General features: G+C 38.7%; 1 protein-coding gene across 9 annotated transcripts in view; it reads right to left on the bottom strand.

Annotated features, from left to right (window-relative positions):
- NAMPT (nicotinamide phosphoribosyltransferase) overlaps positions 1–2,221 on the bottom strand; it is a 378,494-nt gene extending 376,273 nt beyond the window's left edge. For 3 of the 9 annotated variants that reach the window (XM_055590235.1, XM_055590233.1, XM_055590234.1), the window contains exon 1: positions 2,040–2,213. The gene's annotated coding sequence lies outside the window, so the exon portion shown is untranslated. Of the gene's footprint in view, positions 1–2,039 lie in introns of all 9 variants that reach the window. The other 6 variants (XM_055590232.1, XM_055590229.1, XM_055590230.1 and 3 more) reach the window with 4 other exon arrangements.
- Between the last annotated feature and the right edge of the window lie 16,559 nt (positions 2,222–18,780).

The following is an 18,780-nucleotide window of genomic DNA, read 5'->3' on the forward strand; positions in this document are numbered from 1 at the left end:
AGAAGATGGGCAGAAGAGAGGAGACAAGAGAAGAGATAAAGGCACAGCAAAGACAGAGTGGAAAGAGCATTCAGGAAGAAAACGCTGGAAAGATGCCAAATAGCACAGCTGTTAGGAATCTAGTACTCAGCTCTCCTGCCTCAAATAGTTTTGAGGGACTGAATACAACTTGGTTTTACCCACCCGATTCATCAGGGGACTCCCAGAGCTTTTGGAGCAAGGTCAGGAGAAAACACAGAAAGCTACACTAATCATTCCTTCTCAGCAGTTAATTTAACAAAGGGTGGGCACCTGCAAAGCAGCAAGGACATTCCTAATTACTGCCTTAAAATAGCCCAGCTTTTAAAAAACTTCCTTGCTTCCTTTTTATCTTTGACGAAGTGCGATCCTCAGGGGAGTGTGTCTTCTGTCTGGTCACAGCCACTATGACATCTCAGTCTACAAATGGTGCCCCATGACCTGTGCCTGCTGAGCCCTAGTAGCTATGGACGGGACCCTGAACTGAGTTCCAAATTTCTCCCTCTGTGTAAGACTCGTAGGATATTATGCTAAGTGAAATAAGTCCGACAGAGAAAGACAAATACTGTATGACCTCACCTATATGTGGAATCTAACAGATATAACAAACCAGTGAATATAACAAAACAAGAGGCAGATTCATAGATAAATAGACAAGCTAGTGGTTACCAGTAGGAGGAGAGTAGCAGGGAGGGACAAGATAGGGGGATGGGGAATAAGAAGTACAAACTATTCGGTATAAAATAAGCTAGAAGGATATATAGTACAACACAGGGAATATAGCAAACATTTTATACTGACTATAAATGGAGTGTAACCTTTTAAACTGTGAATCACTGTTGGAAAATCCCATGGACAGAGGAGCTTGTTGGGCTCCAGTTCAAGGGGTCGCAAAGAGTTAGACATGACGGAAGACACACATTGTATATGTTACAGGTGTATATCAACCGTATTTCAATAAAAGAATTCTTAAGAAAAAAAAATTTTTATTGGATCAGTTTTCTGGGCCTATTTAGAAGTTTATACACACACACACACACACCACATACACATACACACACAATCTTTTTTAAAATTTGATGGTGCCATGATCCCTCCTCTCTCCATCACCATTACTGGAAAGATCTGCCTTCTATATCAGGATTTTTTTTTTTTTTTTAACCTCTGTCACTAGTTACCCACTGAGATCTAGGTACACTAATGATAATAAAAGCAGCTAATATTTGCCAAGAACTTCTTCTCCGGCAAGCACGAAGGGCTTTATTATCTCATTTTATCCTCATGGTCTGTAGGTGTTTTTATCTATAGACAATTATTTCCTGCACTATGACAGAACAGGGGTCCTGAAAAGCTTCTTATGTAAGACACCCAGAAATGACTCAGAAAGAGAGAATCCCCTAGGACTGAAAACAACATAGAAGAAGCTGAAGGCCAGGGTGTTAAGTAAGCCCAATGGTTTTAGTTGCCCTGGGATGTAGGCTGTTTTTCCCAACCAAGGAGTTTGGATTTTAATAGTCATTTAGGAAAGGAAGGCCAAGGCTTGAACTAACTCCAGATAAAAAGCTGGAACTTAAATGCCTGTATTAGGGGAAAAGAGCAGAGGGGTGGGGGGGGGGGGGAGGGGGCAGAAAAAAACTGATCTAAGCATCCATGTTGAGAAATTAACCATGAATTAAATCCTAAGAGAGTAACAAAGAGCAAAAATTAAACACATGCAAGCCAGCTGAAGCTAGAGCACTTGAAGATGTACAACTACAGTGGAGAGAGGGGACTTGAAAAAAATTCTGTCCACAAAGGGAGACCACAGAGAAACTTGCCTGTCTTGTCTTCGTCTTGAATTAAGGACCAAAGGCTCTGGGAATTCATAAACATGGGCCTCCCCAGCTCAGACTGGAGCAGGCAAGCAAATAAATAAGCATAAACGGAGTCCCTGGTTGGCAAGACCCCAGAGCACCTGGCAGATGCAAAGGCAAGGCCTCTGATGCAAAGCATACCATCCACACTAGCTTCCCCCCACTCACCATCAGGAGAAGGGGCCCCGAAGACTGTCAGCTCCACTCACGCCTGCCGTCCTCGGTGGCTAAGGCCACATCTATCCTTTATAAGTGTGGACTCTCAAAGTGTGATGCTGGAATAATCACCTGCATCAGCATCACCTGGAACTCGTTAGAAATGCAAATCCCTGAGGCTCAGCTCAACCCTCCCTGAACCAGGCGCTCTGGGGTGGATCCCAGCACCCTGTTTAACAAGCCTTCCAGGTGATTCTGATACACTCAGTTTGAGAACTTTTTACCCATTCTTCCTCCTGCTGGGGAAGAAGAAAACCTTCTTCTACCTTTCTAGGTTTTTCTGACTGGCCTAATAATTAAAGTAATGTAAGACAGATTAACAGGAGAAAATCAAATTTTCACAAAAGGTTCAAGAAAGATAAAGTGAAGTCTATATGTCATCCTAAGCTAAGGAATAGGATGGAGTCCTGGGTCTTCCAAGGCCAGAGAGAGTCATTCACAGGATGATAAGAAAAAGAGCAGATCTCTGGTAATTAGATGTGTGCCTGGCGGCAGACATGGAACCACTTTGATAAAACTGATCTCTAGTAACTCTTTTTGTAGGAAAAGTCTCCAGTTTCCCTGACTCTGGGAAAGACCGAAGGCAAAAGAAGAGAGCAGCAGAGAATGAAGTGGTTAGATAGCATCACTGACTCAATGGACATGAATTTGAGCAAACTCTAGGAGAGAGTGGAGGACAGGGGAGCCTGGCATCTGTGGGGTCACACACGACTTAGTGACTGAACAACAATAACCCTTTTTGGGGAAAAATCTCCAGTTTAAATTCTTTTAGGTAGTTAAGGAGAGGCAGTTGTTTTCTCCAGAGTCCACAAGGTCACTTACCTTTAGCTAACAATAATCCACATGTCAAAATATCACACATTGAGGAGGCCCATTCTGAATCCCTACATTCCCAAGGACTGCCACCAAGACAGGCATATTCAATAAATTACAATAAGACTGGAAATTATCACTCTAGATCCTAAGTATATCCTTATGCCTACCAAACCTTAAACATAATTTTCAGATTACCAAACAGAGATTTTATTTATTTTTTTGGTTCTGAAACCTGGGAAAAAAATTTTGTGTTTAAAGCAGTGGAACATATATGAGTCATTCTTTTCACATTTTATATAAAATAGTAGACCCTTTAAACAAGTAGGGTTTCAGCTTTAAAAATGAAATCTTCTCACATGATTATTTATAACCTGTTTATGTAATAATTAACATATGACTGAAAGATACCAATTACTTTCACATGAATAGAGCACCATTTACATAAATTATAATACTAATAATCTTCTATTTTCAGTCTACAATTTGGGTGTATGTGCTGTGTTTTTACTTTTCTTTTAGAAAAGAACCACTCTTCTTAAATAGAATGAGTATTCCATTGTTTGAACACACAAATAGTTTTGAATTTAAATAGTTTAAATAGTTTTGAAATTAGGACATCTTGGTTGGGACACAACTAAATCATCTGGTCATCTCTGCTTTCTCATATTTTGAGTTATTAATTCTTATATACCAGTGTTCAGAGTGTTTATTTCAACTTTATGCAGGTCTGAAATTATGATAGACATCATTAAAATAAGAACTTTTATTTCATGAAGCCTATGACATCATGCTTTCTATTTCATATTGTTGTTTCATCAGAAAATATGTTCCATAAATTTCTCTGGATCATACTGTAATAAAGACTTATTGTTTTATTGCTTTAGCCAGAATGTTGGGATCCTGGGGTCGGGGGGTCCTTGGGAGCTCTGCATTGGCAGAACTACTACAAACTGGAATTTATTTGCTCTGTTCTGTGACTCTAGAATTTAAGTGGATACTTCATTTAAAAATGATCAGTTCCTGGTACAAGCTGTACACCAGTAATTATTTACAACAAAACATCCCATTTAAGTGATAAGAGCTTTTATGTCTATCATGCTAAGCATGTCTAATTTCAAGATTTTAGACCAATGTAATTAATGATCAGAATAACCTTTCTAAAAGTTAAAGTATAGTTGACATAATATGTTAGTTTCTGGAATACGGCAAAGTAATTCAGATACATATATATATATATATTTTTTTTTTCAGATCTTTTCCATTATAGGTTATTATGAGACATTGAATATAGTTTCCTGTGCTGTACAGTGGGTCCTTGTTTCTTTTATATATAGTAGTGTGTATCTGCTAATTTCAAACTCCTAATTTATCCCCCACCTTTGGTAACAATAAGTCTGTTTTCTATATCTATGATTTTTTTTGTAAGTTCATCTGTATCTTTTTTAAGATTCCACATATAAGTGATATCATATAATATTTGTCTTTCTGACTTACTACCCTTAATATGGTCATCTCAAGATCCATCTATGTTGCTGTAAATGCCATTATTTCATTCTTTTTTATGGCAGAGTTTTATTCTATATTGTGTGTATGTGTATGTGTGTGCACACTCACATATGTCTTGGCTACTGTAAATATTACTATGAATATTTGGGTGCACATATCTTTTCAAATTAGAGTCTTCTGGATATGTGCCCAGGAGTGGAATTGCTGGATCATATGGTAATTCTATTTTTTGCCTTTTTTAAGGATCCTCCATAATGTTCTCTATAGTGGCTGTACCAATTAACATTCCTCCAACAGTGTAGGAGGATTCTGCCTTCTCTACACCCTCTCTAGCATTTTTTGCTTATAGACTTTTTGATGATGGCCACTCTGATTGGTATGAAGTGATACCTCATTGTAGTTTTGATTTGAATTTCTCTAATGATTAGTGATACTGAGCATATTTTCATCTGCCTATTGATCATCTATATGTCTTCTTTGGAGAAAGGCAGAATGACCATTCCTTGCATCAATACTTAAGCATAGAAGCAGAGTTTATTGGCACATATATGATAGATGTAAGAGCAAACTGCCGAGAGTGGAGAAAGTGCTTCTAAGCATTCTGTCTGCACTGCCCAAGTACTCTTTGCTAACGACTAAATTTCGAACTAAGTCCCCTCATACCACTTCTCCCATCCTTTTCTCCCTCAGTTGCCTCAAATATGTACTTGACTCTCCAGACCCAGAAGTCAGAACTTGTGTTCTTGACAGAAGGTGTCTGAGCCATCATTCCATCTCAACTGACAGAAGGACAAGTCATCTTAGAAAACGGCTCCACCTCTACTGCCAGAGGCAAACTCAGGCCATACACATCACCCTCCCCAATATCAATATCACCTTCATTGCTTTTTCCATACCCACCAACACTAACCTTTGCATCAATATTTCAATGGGTCACAGACATCAATACAATGGTTACCTCAAATGCCATCATTATTTTAGGAAGTTGCATGGTTATGTTGGAAAAAGAAAAAGAGCTCCAAGATCAGGGTGAAATACTTTCAAATCACAGTTCTAGCTCTCACCATTTATGGGAGCTTGGGCAAGTTCCTCATTTTGAATGTTTTTCCTCATCTGTAAATAATGGGGATCATACCTTCTTCACACGGTATTTACAAAGACGAAACAAGGTCAAGTACGTACAGCATCTAGTATAGTAGTGGCTTGTAGTAGGTGCCCAACACATGTTGGTATTTTTGGTATACTGTGGTACTCAATAAACACAGAACATGTCACAATGAATAATTGAAGGAACAAACTTTCCTTGGAGAGAAAAAGGAACCAGATGTTTTCAAGGAATATTTTATTTAGACGGGAGGCTTTCAGACATTTAATTGTTATTGTTTGTTTTTTTGTTAGTGGCAAAACCCTTTCTTCAAGTAAAGTGAACGTGAAAGTGTTAGTTGCTCAGTCGTGTCTGACTCTGTGTGACCCCATGGACTGTAGCCCACCAGACTCCTCTGTCCATGGGATTCTCCAGGCAAGAATACTGGAGTGGGGTGCCATGTCCTTCTCCAGAGGATCTTCTCGACCCAGGGATCGAATCTGGGGTCTTCTGCATTGCAAGCAGACTCTTTACCATCTGAGCCCCTAGGGAAGCCCTTTTTCAAGTAAAATCATATGCAAAAGAACTAACAAAATTATGTGGAACCTACATAAAGGATACAACAAAATTTAGTTTTGAGAATATAGTCTAGATCTACAGTCTAGTGTTAACTCTTTTGCATATGATTTTATGAAGGGGACAAATGCATCTGAAAGTTAACACTTAAAATAAGAAAAATGGAGTTCTTCAGTTAGAGTAGGGCTGAGGGTCTGCATCCCTCTACTCAGATGCATTTGTCTCCTTCATCAAATACCAGATCACCTTTGCCCTGAGACTCCAAAAAGTGCAGTTTGAAACCACAAAGCTAGACTATATTCTCAAAACTGAATTTTGTTATATCCTTTATCTACGTTCCACGTGTTTTTGTTAGTGCTATTTTGTTTGTTAGTAACATAAATGAAATCTCTGTCATTATATCTTCTGACTTATTTTGTTGTTGATAACCTAGGAAAGCTGCCTTTCTAGATAAATAAATTCTCTTAAAAATTCTTCAAATGTATCAGTTTACTGTCTTGGAGTTTTCTTAGTACATAATCACATTGGTTACAAAAGATGATTTTTAGCTTGTCCTAGCCAATATCTTAATCTCTTATTTGTTTCATGTTTCAGTGTATGCACTAGACCTGAAAATAATGTTATTTTAAAATGGTCCTGATATATATTCTTGTTTAGATCTTGATTTTAATTAGCTTTCTTTTGGACCAGTTATTCTCTATTTTGTTGCTGGAGTCCCAACCCTTTGAGATTCTGATTTAATTTGTCTGGGATAGATTACAAGCTTCAGTAGGTTATAAAAGCTCTGGTTACTTTTACATTCTGAGAATTGAAACACCTGAGCTTCAGGTATTTTACCAGGAAGTGTGTTGGCTGCTTATTTAATGTAGATATTCCTTATCGTGCTTAGGAAGGATTTGCTAGCCTACACATCTGAGACTTTTTTGTTGTTTGTTCATCTGGGGCTTTTTCATTTGTTTAGAAACAGTGTTGCAATTATTTGTTGAGATGACTGCATTATATATATATATATATATATATATATACACACACATGTATATTCTTATTGTATATATGTATCTTTGTGTATTTATATCAAAGTGATGAATAAAACATCCTTGCATTTATTTCTACATTAAACTTGACCATGGTGGGTAATCCCCTTATCATTTTATTGAATTCAGTTTGCATTTATATTTACAATGATGTATTTCTATGTATTCTCTGTCCTACTTTAGTAATGATAACAGCAAAAATAGCCTGTTTAAGAAGTATTTATCTTCCAGAAACTGTTTGAAATCCCTTCTATGATTATTTCATTTATTTTTCAGCCTTACATATAAGAAAACTGAAGCATAAAAGGCTTGGACTTTCTGCCCCTACTCACAGAGCTTGTGGCATGGGAGAGCCAGGATTGAATGGATAAGAAAGCTGTGGTACATATACACAATGGAGTATTACTCGGACATTAAAAAGAATACATTTGAATCAGTTCTAATGAGGTGGATGAAACTGGAGCCTATTATACAGAGTGAAGTAAGTCAGAAAGAAAAACACCAATACAGTATACTAACGCATATATATGGAATTTAGAAAGATGGTAACAATAACCCTATACGCGAGACAGCAAAAGAGACACAGATGTATAGAACAGTCTTTTGGACTCTGTGGGAGAAGGTGAGGGTGGGATGATCTGAGAGAATAGCATTGAAACATGTATATTATCATATATGAAACAGATTGCCAGTCCAGATTCAATGCATGAAACAGGGTGCTCAGGGCTGGTGCACTGGGATGGAGAGGGAGGTGGGAGGGGGGTTCAGGATGGGGAACACATGTACACCCATGACTGATTCATGTCAATGTATGGCAAAGCCAATACAATATTGTAAAGTAATTAGCCTCCAATTAAAATAAATAAATTAAAAAAAAAAAAGAATCTGAAGGAACAGTATTCTAGACAGAGGAGATGGAAAGAGCAAAGGTTCAGGGACAGGAAAGGGCTTAAAAAAAAAAAAGAATTCTGGTAGAATGTTGGGAGCACTCTCAGGCCTTTCATGTGCCTCCTGTGTGAGCTCGAGTAGCAGACAAGTTCCTTAACCTCTGATTTCTTCAGTTTGCTTATGGATAAAATGAGGTTAATACTTACCCCTCTTTTGCGGGGTTGTCAGAAGAATTTCCTGAATTAACGTTCATGAGGTGCCCAAAACTATGCCTGACACTGAGTAAGGACCACATAAGTGTCTGTTAAATAGATCCTAGCCAGGCTAACTGGTTGCGGGTCTTATCCGTTACCTCTTTGGACTCAGGATTATGCCAGCTTAAAAATGCCTGGAGCACCTTTGAACTCTCTTGCTAGTTTTTCTTAAATCAGTTTTAGTCATTTACATTTTCTCCCACATCATTCATTTTCTATTTTATTAGCATTAGGCACATAGATTTTTTTCAATAATAAAAAATTCTATACTGTAATCAGTTTTTACTCTAATTTTGTTTACTTGAATTTTCTGTTGATAAAAAGACTAGTTTTGATTACAGTGATTTTATTTTGGTTGTTGTAAAAAATAGTCTTTGAATTGATCTATAGTGCTATCAATTTTCTGTTTTATAAATAATTGATTTCTGGTTTTTTTTAATACCTATCTTCTTGAGTAAAAGGTTTCATTTATCTCGTTTTAATCCAACACTATTACTCTTTCTCTGTGTGGCTTTGATCACATCAATAATTTTTTTAGTTGTGCTATTTCTAATCAACCTCTTTTGAGGTGTTACCTCAATCATTTTGTTCACCCTTGTCAGCCCCTTTTTCAGTCAGATTTATTCCCTCTCTATCTGCCCCCTCAGGCTACCGTCTCCTCTAGGGACTCTCTTCTAAAACATGTATTCTCTTGACTCAATTTATCTCCTTCCAACATATGGTGATTATATATAATTGCAATGATGGAGGGGAGATTAGACTTTTCATTCATTTTTCTGAACCAGTTACATGATCCAGGCTCACAAAGGGACCATTGATAGTTTTCCCATACAAACAAGAAGTAATTAGAAAACATAATGAAAGAGCTGGTGCCATTAAACCTAACAGAAGAAAAAGGAAAACGAAAAAGAAAAAGAGGAGGAGGGTGGGAAGGAAGGCAGGCAGGTAAGCAGGCAGGAAGAAATAAACTTAAGAAACATGCAGAAACTATATAAAGAAGACTTTCACAAAACTAAAAATCTGAGCGACATTAACAAGAAAAACAGCTTGAACATAAATGGAAAGCTATTCCTTGTATTGGAATAGGAAAAGCTAATATTGTAAGAACATCAATTTTCTCTAAATTAATATGTAAATTTGTTGCAACCCCAAGAAAATATTAATTGATTTTTAAAATTAGACCAGCTGGTTCTAAGCTTTTTTGTAAATATCAAATTCAAATTCAGCCATAAAAAAATTTCTGAAAAGGAAGCATAAGGAATTAGAGGCCAAGTTCTACCAGATAATGAAGTATTACAAAGCAAATGTGATTAAACTACATAAATGAGTCAGGAGAGAGAATCCAGAACTAGAACCAAATGCAGATGCAAATTTAGTGTATGACAAAGGTGACATTTCAAAGCAAATGTATTATTCAAAGAACAGTAATAATGAAACTAATCATAGAATTATAACACTTTCTTCTTATAAATGTTGTAATTCTTATTATAATGTTTTATACTTATATGTCATAACATTTGTTATGTTACACATTTTTATATAAAAGAACCTGTAAATTCCTAGGAGAAATGAAAATTATTTTTATATTGTGAATTAGGAAAGGTCTTTTTAATATTTGGGCTTCCCAGGTAGCACAGTGGCGAAGAATCTACCTGCCAATGCAGGAGATGTAGGAGACTCAGGTTTGATCCCTGGGTCAGGAAGATCCCCTGGAGGAGGAAATTGCCACCCACTCCAGTATCCTTGCCTGAAAAATCCCATGGACAGAGGTACCTGGCAGGGTTGCAAAGCATCCTACATGACTAATTGAGCATTCACATGCCTCTGCTGCTGTACATTTATAATGTTTACTTATCACCAAAGTCTTTTTAAACACTTTACATATATTAATTTATTTGATCCTCACACTATGTTATCATCCCCACCAACAAAGGAGAAAGCAAAGCACAAGAAGATGAAGGAAAGTCAACTCTTGACCCTATGGCTCAAGAGTGGCAGAATGGAAGTACACAGCCAGATAGTTTCACTCTAGAGCTTGTATGCCCAACCACCATAAGCTAGTTGTCTAAGCAACTGACCAACCACCTGGAAAAGCAATAAAGATGGAACCCAGTGATGGCCCAGCTTGCTGGGCTTAATTCATTCTTAGTCGTGAAAGATGGGCAGTATCTGACTGCATGTGTTCACAGACCACTGTTACTGTTACAATGTCACAGATCACAGTTCACTGCTAGCAGGTATAAAATGTCTAACCTGTGATAAGAGGGTAGCAGGATGACTCTGGTAGCAGAGAAATTGTGCCCAAGAAGTAAGAATCAGGGGATAAGAATTGTGAAAGGCAGTTTAACAACCTGGTGAGGTAAGCATGCTGGACGTGGCAGGACTTCACCCTGCAAATACAAACACCACCACAAACCACCCATGTGTCTTCCACAAAGAAGAAGAGGAGTAAGCGCACCTAACATCTGCATGCCTAATGGCGCATGGCATGCTTTGTTCAAAATCTGTCTATTGTGTAGGTCAGTGTTAAAGAGGAAAATCGTAGGGATTGGTGTTCAAGTCCATGAAACCAAAACTTAGATTTAATACCTAAACTAATTGTAGCTTCAGCCTTCCCTAGAAATGTATTCTTAATCAACCAGTTTGGAATTTTCCAGTCAGCACCAATGAGGTTATTTGTCATATAAGCTGGCTGTCTCCACCCCCTTCCAGAAAAAGAAGAGATAATCTGCAGGATATAATCCTGGTCCATCCCCCGCAAAAAGAAGAAGACTTGGCCCCAAATTACCCTTCTTTTTCTTTTGCTAATGACTTCCTTGCCCAACTCTCCTTTCTATAAAAGTCTTTCATTTTGTATCCTTCCTAGGTGACCTATTGTTCAGTAGGTAGGATGCTAACTGATTCATGAGTCCCCTAATAAGCCAATTAGAGCTTCAAGTTTACTTGGCTGAATTGTGCTTTTTATTAAAACACAATTTTACTACAAATAGTAAACTACAAGTTCTGTAGGGTTTATGTATCAGGGGGCTTATTTTTTTCAACCCTCCAGCCCAATTCTCCACAGAATCATTTCAATTCTTATCTCACTGCTTACCCCAAATTAAATTCCAGATGGAGAAAGATTTCTGATATAAATCCATCTGTAAAGTTTGGGAGAAAACATGGTAAAATTATTCTTAATATCCAGAGTGAGATAGATCTTTCCAAAACCCAAACATTATGCTCAGATGTTATGATGAAAAAGGATCATTTTTACTATATCAAAATTTTTGTATAGAAAAAAATAAAGTCAAAATCTAAATGAAAATTAGGGAAAATATCTGTACCACTGGCAACAGACAACAGACTAATTTCCATAATACATTAAAAGCTTTAAAAAGCTTAAAAACAAACAAACAAACACATTACAAAACAAAACAAACACCAGTGGAATGAACAGAGGACAGACAAGAAGCGCACTAGAAAAGAAATATAAATGGCTTAACAAATATGAGAAGATGGTCAATGTCATAATTTAGAAAGCTATTTAAAATAAAAATGAAACACCACTATTCATTTATTGGACAAAAATCTTTGCTAATGCACAATATTGTTGAGGGAAGAGGAAGGAGACACTTTAAAACATTGAGTAGATTAACTGGTACCTCTTCTTTGGAGGGCAATTAAATATGGTGACAGTAATAATAATAATAGCACTAGCTTTGTTGACTTAAAGGAAAACACACAACAGGAGAGTTGTGAGCTGAAGTGTTATTCAGGTTCTTTCTGAAGACTATCGGTTCAGTTCAGTTGCTCAGTCGTGTCCGACTCTTTGCAACCCCACAAACTGCAGCACGCCAGGCTTTCCTGTCCATTACCAACTCCTAGAGCTTACTCAAACTCATGGAGATAGCTACTCAGTAGCTCAGAGTAAACTGCTCCAAGTAGGAGAGGAGTAGGGGAGGAGAAATAGGAGAGGAGCCAGTAGATGTGTATGTTTTTGGCTAGAAAATACATGCAGTCATATTAAAATACAAGCATGCTGTGGCTGTTTAGTCACTAAGTTGTGCCTGACTCTTCTGTAGCCTGCCTCGGGATTTCCCCAGCAAGAATACTGGAGTGGGTTGCCATTGCATACATCTTGGTAAATGCTTACTGCTAATCACAAAGAACATATCTCAAGTGAATAATTAGTGCTTTTCTCTATACAGGAAGATGCAAGAACCTGGGGTCATTGAAATCCTTCCTAAGATATGCATCTTAACTCTCTAGGGTGTTTGTCTAAAGCATAGAGTGCCCTATCCTGTTTTCCATCCTGAATTGCTCTCAGGGGCAGGTGAAATGTCCTGGATGAATGCAGCATGTTATGACTCAACCCTAGCAGAACTGGGTGATGAGTGACACCTTTTTTTTTTTTCCCCCACAGCTTACAGTCAGTTCATTCGCTCAGTCATGTCCAACTGTTTGAGATCCCATGAACCGCAGCACGCCAGGCCTCCCTGTCCATCACCAACTCCCAGAGTTCACCCACACCCATGTCAATTGAGTCAGTGATGCCATCCAACCATCTCATCCTCTGTCGTCCCCTTCTCCTCCTGCCCTCAATCTTTCCCAGCATCGGGGTCTTTTCAAATGAGTCCACAGCTTACACTTATTGAGAATTTGCTATAATGGATAGACTGTGGTCTGTGTGCTTAGATATTTTCATTCATATACTCCTCATACCAACCAAATGAAGTGGCTTCCATTGTTATCCCTCTGAGAACATTGAGGCAGTTAAAGACTGAGAAACTTGAAAAACAACAGGTTCCTACTGTATAGCACAGGGAACTATATTCAATATCCTGTGACAAATCATAATGGAAAAGAATATGATAAAGAATATATATATGTGTAAATGAGTCACTTTGCTATACAGAAGAAGTTAGCACAACATTGTAAATTAACTATGCTTCAAAGATTTTTTTTTTTAAAAACAAAGAAGATAAATGAATCATATTGGAAGGGGAAAAAATATTAAGACATGTTCAAGATCACATGTCTAGTAAATGGAGAAGCTGGGTTCAAACTGAAAAAGTCTGAAAAATCCAGTTTGTACAAAATTGCCAAGCTTGACAATGTCCATGAAAATTTAAAATGTTTAAACCTATTATCTATACCTATTTGTGAAAATTAGTAACACAGCACATAAAAGAATATAACTATCAAGGTAAAAGTGTATTTCTCTCCCACGTAAATAAAGTCCAGTCCCAAACTGGTAGGACAGCTCAATTATATGAAGTGTTTAGGAATCTGTATTTTTTTTTCCCAGCTCACCTCTCACCCCTCAGAGGGAGTGCCCCTAGAGCTCATAGTCCAAGGAAGGAGGTGAATTACAGGAAGGAATAAAAAATAAAGAACAAAGGCACCATCACTTCCTCTTACATTGCTTTGGCTGCAAGGGAGGCTGAGAAAGGTCTTAATTCTGAGCAGCCACAGGCACAGCTAAGTATCAGTAATAAGCCCAGAAGATTAGAGGACTGGATATTGAGGGGTCTCTTTCCTTCCTACTGATGCCACAATTCTAGTTCTAGAAAATTTCCAACAGATGAAAGGCATATTTGTTCAAAAACTTACTAGACTGATTATTCTCTACCTATCCTTCCAGATACATTTTTGACTCTGCTCTGCCTGCCTGTGTCACCCCCACGAATCAGCATCATTTGGGCTTCCTTGTCTACTAGATTCCACTTATATTCAGCAGGTACATCAGTAGGAAACCAGAAAGCAAAAGGAGAGCACAGTCAGGATATTTACTCTGATGGCTGCAGTTCTGGCAGTGGCTACACTTCTTAATCTATGGCCACAGCTCCAGTTTGGTGGCCTCTCTTGTAGGGCTAAGGGCCCACTGGCTTCTACCAACACTGCTCCCTCCGCATGTCCTTTCATGCCTAGGGGAGGTAAAGGCTTCTCACTGTTGCCTGTTCCTGGCAACTTAACCATGTATTGTTTGGTCCGTTAATCCTGCCAGCACCTGTGTCAACAGTCCCTCCATCAAATTCTCTTCAGGTAAGCTTTGGATGTACCATCTGCTTCCTCCTGGACCCTGATACAATATGTACAAGGATTTTCATTGCCACATTGCTTCAAATTGCAATAGACTAGAAACAAATTAAATATTCATCAATAGGAGTATGAGTAAACACATATAGTACAACCAGAGTAGAAATATTATATAGCAGTTTAAAAAATAATGTTTCATTGTATATACTGAAAATTCTAAGAGGGTCAATATCATGTTATATATTTTTATCACAAATAAAAAGTAGGTTTCCAGGAACTAATATGGAAAGCTCTTGATGGTAAGATGCTACCAAGTACTTTTAAAATATAGATATAAATATATATTTAGGTAGACATGTGGATAATAGTGGTGACTTCTGGAGGGCTAGAGAGATTTACTAAATATTTTTTTGATATTCTATGAATTTTTACCATGTATCTATTACCCTTAAAAGAAACTAGTTAGGGAAAAAATCATTGCTTTCTTTAGGGCACATATAGGGAAGTGAAGGACTAGGATGGTAATACTCCTTTGATATTCCATTATTTAACTAGAACTCCAACTTTCTCTCCTCTCCACTCTCTGTCCTCCCTTTTATCCCCTCTCCCCATATAGGGCCACACTGAAGACCTGTTGCAGAAACCAGTACTTGAGAAACCAAACACCACATTGGGAGAATTGGAGAACTCAGGTTTATTATGCTGAGCCCAGAGGAGTTAACACTCCAAGCTCTGAGCCCTGAACAAATATGTTACAGAGTTTTTATACACAGACAGGCATGATTAAGTGGGTTTGCAGGGGCTGCAATTGCAAAGAGCAGGACAAGGGTGAGTGAGATAAGCTCCAGTTCCTAGCATTTTGAGTCCCCACTTTCTGAGACCTACATGATCCAGACTTTGCAAGCAGCAAGCTGAGTTACAAAGGCAAAAGGAGCAGGAGGTTATGTAAAATTTTAACTTTTCTTCTTCAGACCCTCTTTCTAAGAAAAGGCAGCACCTCATCCTCTTAGGGCTGGAGATGTTCTTATGGTGACTCTCCCAGGTGGCCATTGCTCTGACCTCAGTCAAGATTTTCTGTTATCCAGAATCTCCTTACTTGCTTACTGTTCTTTAACCTTTCAAGGACTGGTCTGTTAAGAATTAAACTGCCTTTCAGGTTTCTGAAAGAAAAAGAAATCTTATTCTAGATTTACAGCTCTTGGAATGTGGTGAATTCTGCTAGGATTGATCAAAAGGATCTTGAAAATCTGATTTTATTCAGGGCTGAATTCAAAAGCCCTGGGGTTTTGGTGTGGCTTTTGTCTTTGGATCCCATTCCTTCCCTTATTTATTGACTTAACATCAATATAACAAGCACCTGTGTTACCCAAAAAACTGGGTTCACCTCTTGGTGAGTGTCAAGACAAAAGACATAACCAAGCCAAAAATCAGGAAAAGGAAGGATTTATTACTTGAGCAAGTAAGGAGGACACCAGAGAGCTTTCACAAAGCAATGTCTATATGAATAGCAAAATTGGGGAAAGTTACAAGGTCACATGCTTATTCATGAAGGGGGTTAGAGCAGTGTATGCATATTCATGAAGGGACTTGAGCAGAGGAAAATTCTGCATAGAGTTGGGGCAAAGGTCAACAGAGTCCAAGCTTTTGATGACTGAAGCCATGAGGGTCAGAGAAGGTCAACATCATCATCCCTTAGGTTCCAGTTGATCTGGAAGTTGACCTTTCAAGGGGGATTTAAATTCTGCAAAACAGCTCAAGAAAGTGCTTCAGGCTGATATTTACCATTGAAATAGAACTAGGAGTCTTTACAACTGATTTGTTATCTTTGCTATTGTTCCTTCTTTTGCCTGATTACAGTGGTTTGTTCTTTTATTCCTTTAAGATCATTATTTCTGGGACCTTTCAAAGGGTAAGCATTGTAGCCAAGCTTATATCACAAAATGGTATAGGCCAAAATGGCTTCTCTAATGTCAAAAAGCTATATCTGGTTCTTTTCCTTCAGGTCCTTCAGGGACCTTCCTACCCTATCTGCTTATACCTTCTCTGTTCCAAAACTCTAGGAAGTGTCGTCAGTTAAGAAAATGAATGAATCCTGTCCTAGAGAGATTAAGTCTTATGGAGGGGACAAAAGTGTAAGAGGTGCCAAGAAAAGTGAAAATAGAGATGAGAATCAGGGTTCAGAGACAGTGGCTGATGGTAATCAGAGACCAGGATGGGTGACTAGAAGGACTTCCTAAGAGTGTGAGATGGGGTGATGGAGTGGTGGTAACAAAAGATGGAAAGGGTGCCCTGGGAGGACAAGTGAAAGGGAAGAGTAATTAAAACAGCAGAAGCAATGCAACTTCAAGCAAGACACTTAACTGTAACTTAAAGCTGTTGATGAAAGATTAAAACAGGAAGTCAATATGTTGAAAGTCATTAACAGTCATCCTTATCCTACAGAGAATCAAAAGGGAAAGATGGAAGAATAAGTTAAGAGCACCTATCACAGTCATGATTTAGAAAAGAAAAAAAAGAATAGTTAAATACTTGGCTGCTGTTTTAGACTGCTTTAAAATGCATTCATATTAAGATATTGCTTTAATGTTCTTGTACCTGTGGCAGGGGAAAGACATCTAGGCATGAAATAATAAGGCATATTAAAAAATTGCTGATTGTGGATAGCGCTAAACCCTAGAGGCATAGATAAATGGCCAGGGAATGATGAGGAAGCAGTCACTGAATTGGGGTTGTTGTTCAGTTGCTCAGTCATGTCTGACTCTTTGTGACCCCCGTGGATGGCAGCACACCAGGTTTCACTGTCCTTCGCTATTTCTCAGAGTTTGTTCAAACTCATGTCCACTGAGTCAGGGATGCCACCCAACCATCTCATCCTCTGTTGCCCCTTTCTCCTCCTGCCCTCAACCTTTCCCAATATCATGGTCTTTTCCAATGAGTCAGTTCTTCCCATCAGGTGGCCAAAGTATTGGAGCTTCAGCTTCAGCATCAGTCCTTCCAATGAATCAGATCAGATCAGTCGCTCAGTCGTGTCTGACTCTTTGCGACCCCATGAATCGCAGCACACCAGGCCTCCCTGTCCATCACCAACTCCTGGAGTTCACTCAGACTCACGTCCATCGAGTCAGTGATGCCATCCAGCCATCTCATCCTCTGTCATCCCCTTCTCCTCCTGCCCTCAATCCCTCCCAGCATCAGAGTCTTTTCCAATGAGTCAACTTTTCTCATGAGGTGGCCAAAGTACTGGAGTTTCAGCTTTAGCATCATTCCTTCCAAAGAAATCCCAGGGCTGATCTCCTTCAGAATGGACTGGTTGGATCTCCTTGCAGTCCAAGGGACTCTCAAGAGTCTTCTCCAACACCACAGTTCAAAAGCATCAATTCTTCGGCACTCAGCCTTCTTCACAGTCCAACTCTCACATCCATACATGACCACAGGAAAAACCATAGCCTTGACTAGACGGACCTTTGTTGGCAAAGTAATGTCTCTGCTTTTAAATGTGCTATCTAGGTTGGTCATAACTTTCCTTCCAAGGAGTAAGTGTCTTTTAATTTCATGGCTGCAGTCACCATCTTCCAGGGTTAATTTCCTTTAGGATTGACTGGTTTGATCTCCTTACTGTCCAAGTGACTCCCAAGAGTCTTCTCCAGCACCACAGTTCAAAGTCATTAATTTTTCAGTGCTCAGCTTTATTTACAGTCCAATTCACATCTGTACAGGACTACTGGAAAAACCACAGCTTTGACTATACAGACCTTTATCAGCAAGGTGATGTCTCTGCTTTTTAATATGCTACCTAGGTTTGTCATTGCTTTTCTTCCAAGGATAAAGCATCTTTTAATTTCATGGCTGCAGTCACCATCTGCAGTGATTTTGGAGTTCAAGACAATAAAATCAATCACTGTATCCATTGTTTCCCCATCTATTTGCATTGGAGTGATGGGACCGGGTGCCATGATCTTAGTTTTTAGAATGGTGAGTTTTAAGCCAGCTTTTTCACTCTCCTCTTTCACCTTCATCAAGGAGCTCTTTAGTTCCTCTTCGCTTTCTGCCATTAGGGTGGTGTTATCTGCATATCTGATGTTATTGATATTTCTCCCAGCAATCTTGATTCCAGCCCAAGCTTCATCCAGCTTGGCATTTCACATGATGTACTCTGTATATAGGGCTTTCCAGGTGGCACTAGTGGTAAAGAACTTGTGTGCCAATGCAGGAGACATAAGAGATGTGGTTTCAATCCCTGGGTAGAGAAGATTCCCTGGAAGAGGAGATAGCAACCCACTCCAGTATTCTTGCCTGGAAAATCCCCATGGACCGAGGAGCCTGGCAGACTACAGTCCATAAGAGTTACAAAGAGTTGGAAGTAGGACACAACTAAAGCGACTGAGCATGCATGCACTCCGCATATAAGTTAAATAGGCAGAGTGGGGGCACCATAGTAAGGAGAGTTCCACCTCACTTCTACCCCTGGCTTCTAGATGTCTTCATGGTAATGTCATGTCTCGGAAACATCTGAC

This window comes from Bubalus kerabau, chromosome 8, assembly GCF_029407905.1.
Source record: "Bubalus kerabau isolate K-KA32 ecotype Philippines breed swamp buffalo chromosome 8, PCC_UOA_SB_1v2, whole genome shotgun sequence".
Lineage (NCBI taxonomy): Eukaryota > Metazoa > Chordata > Mammalia > Artiodactyla > Bovidae > Bubalus > Bubalus kerabau.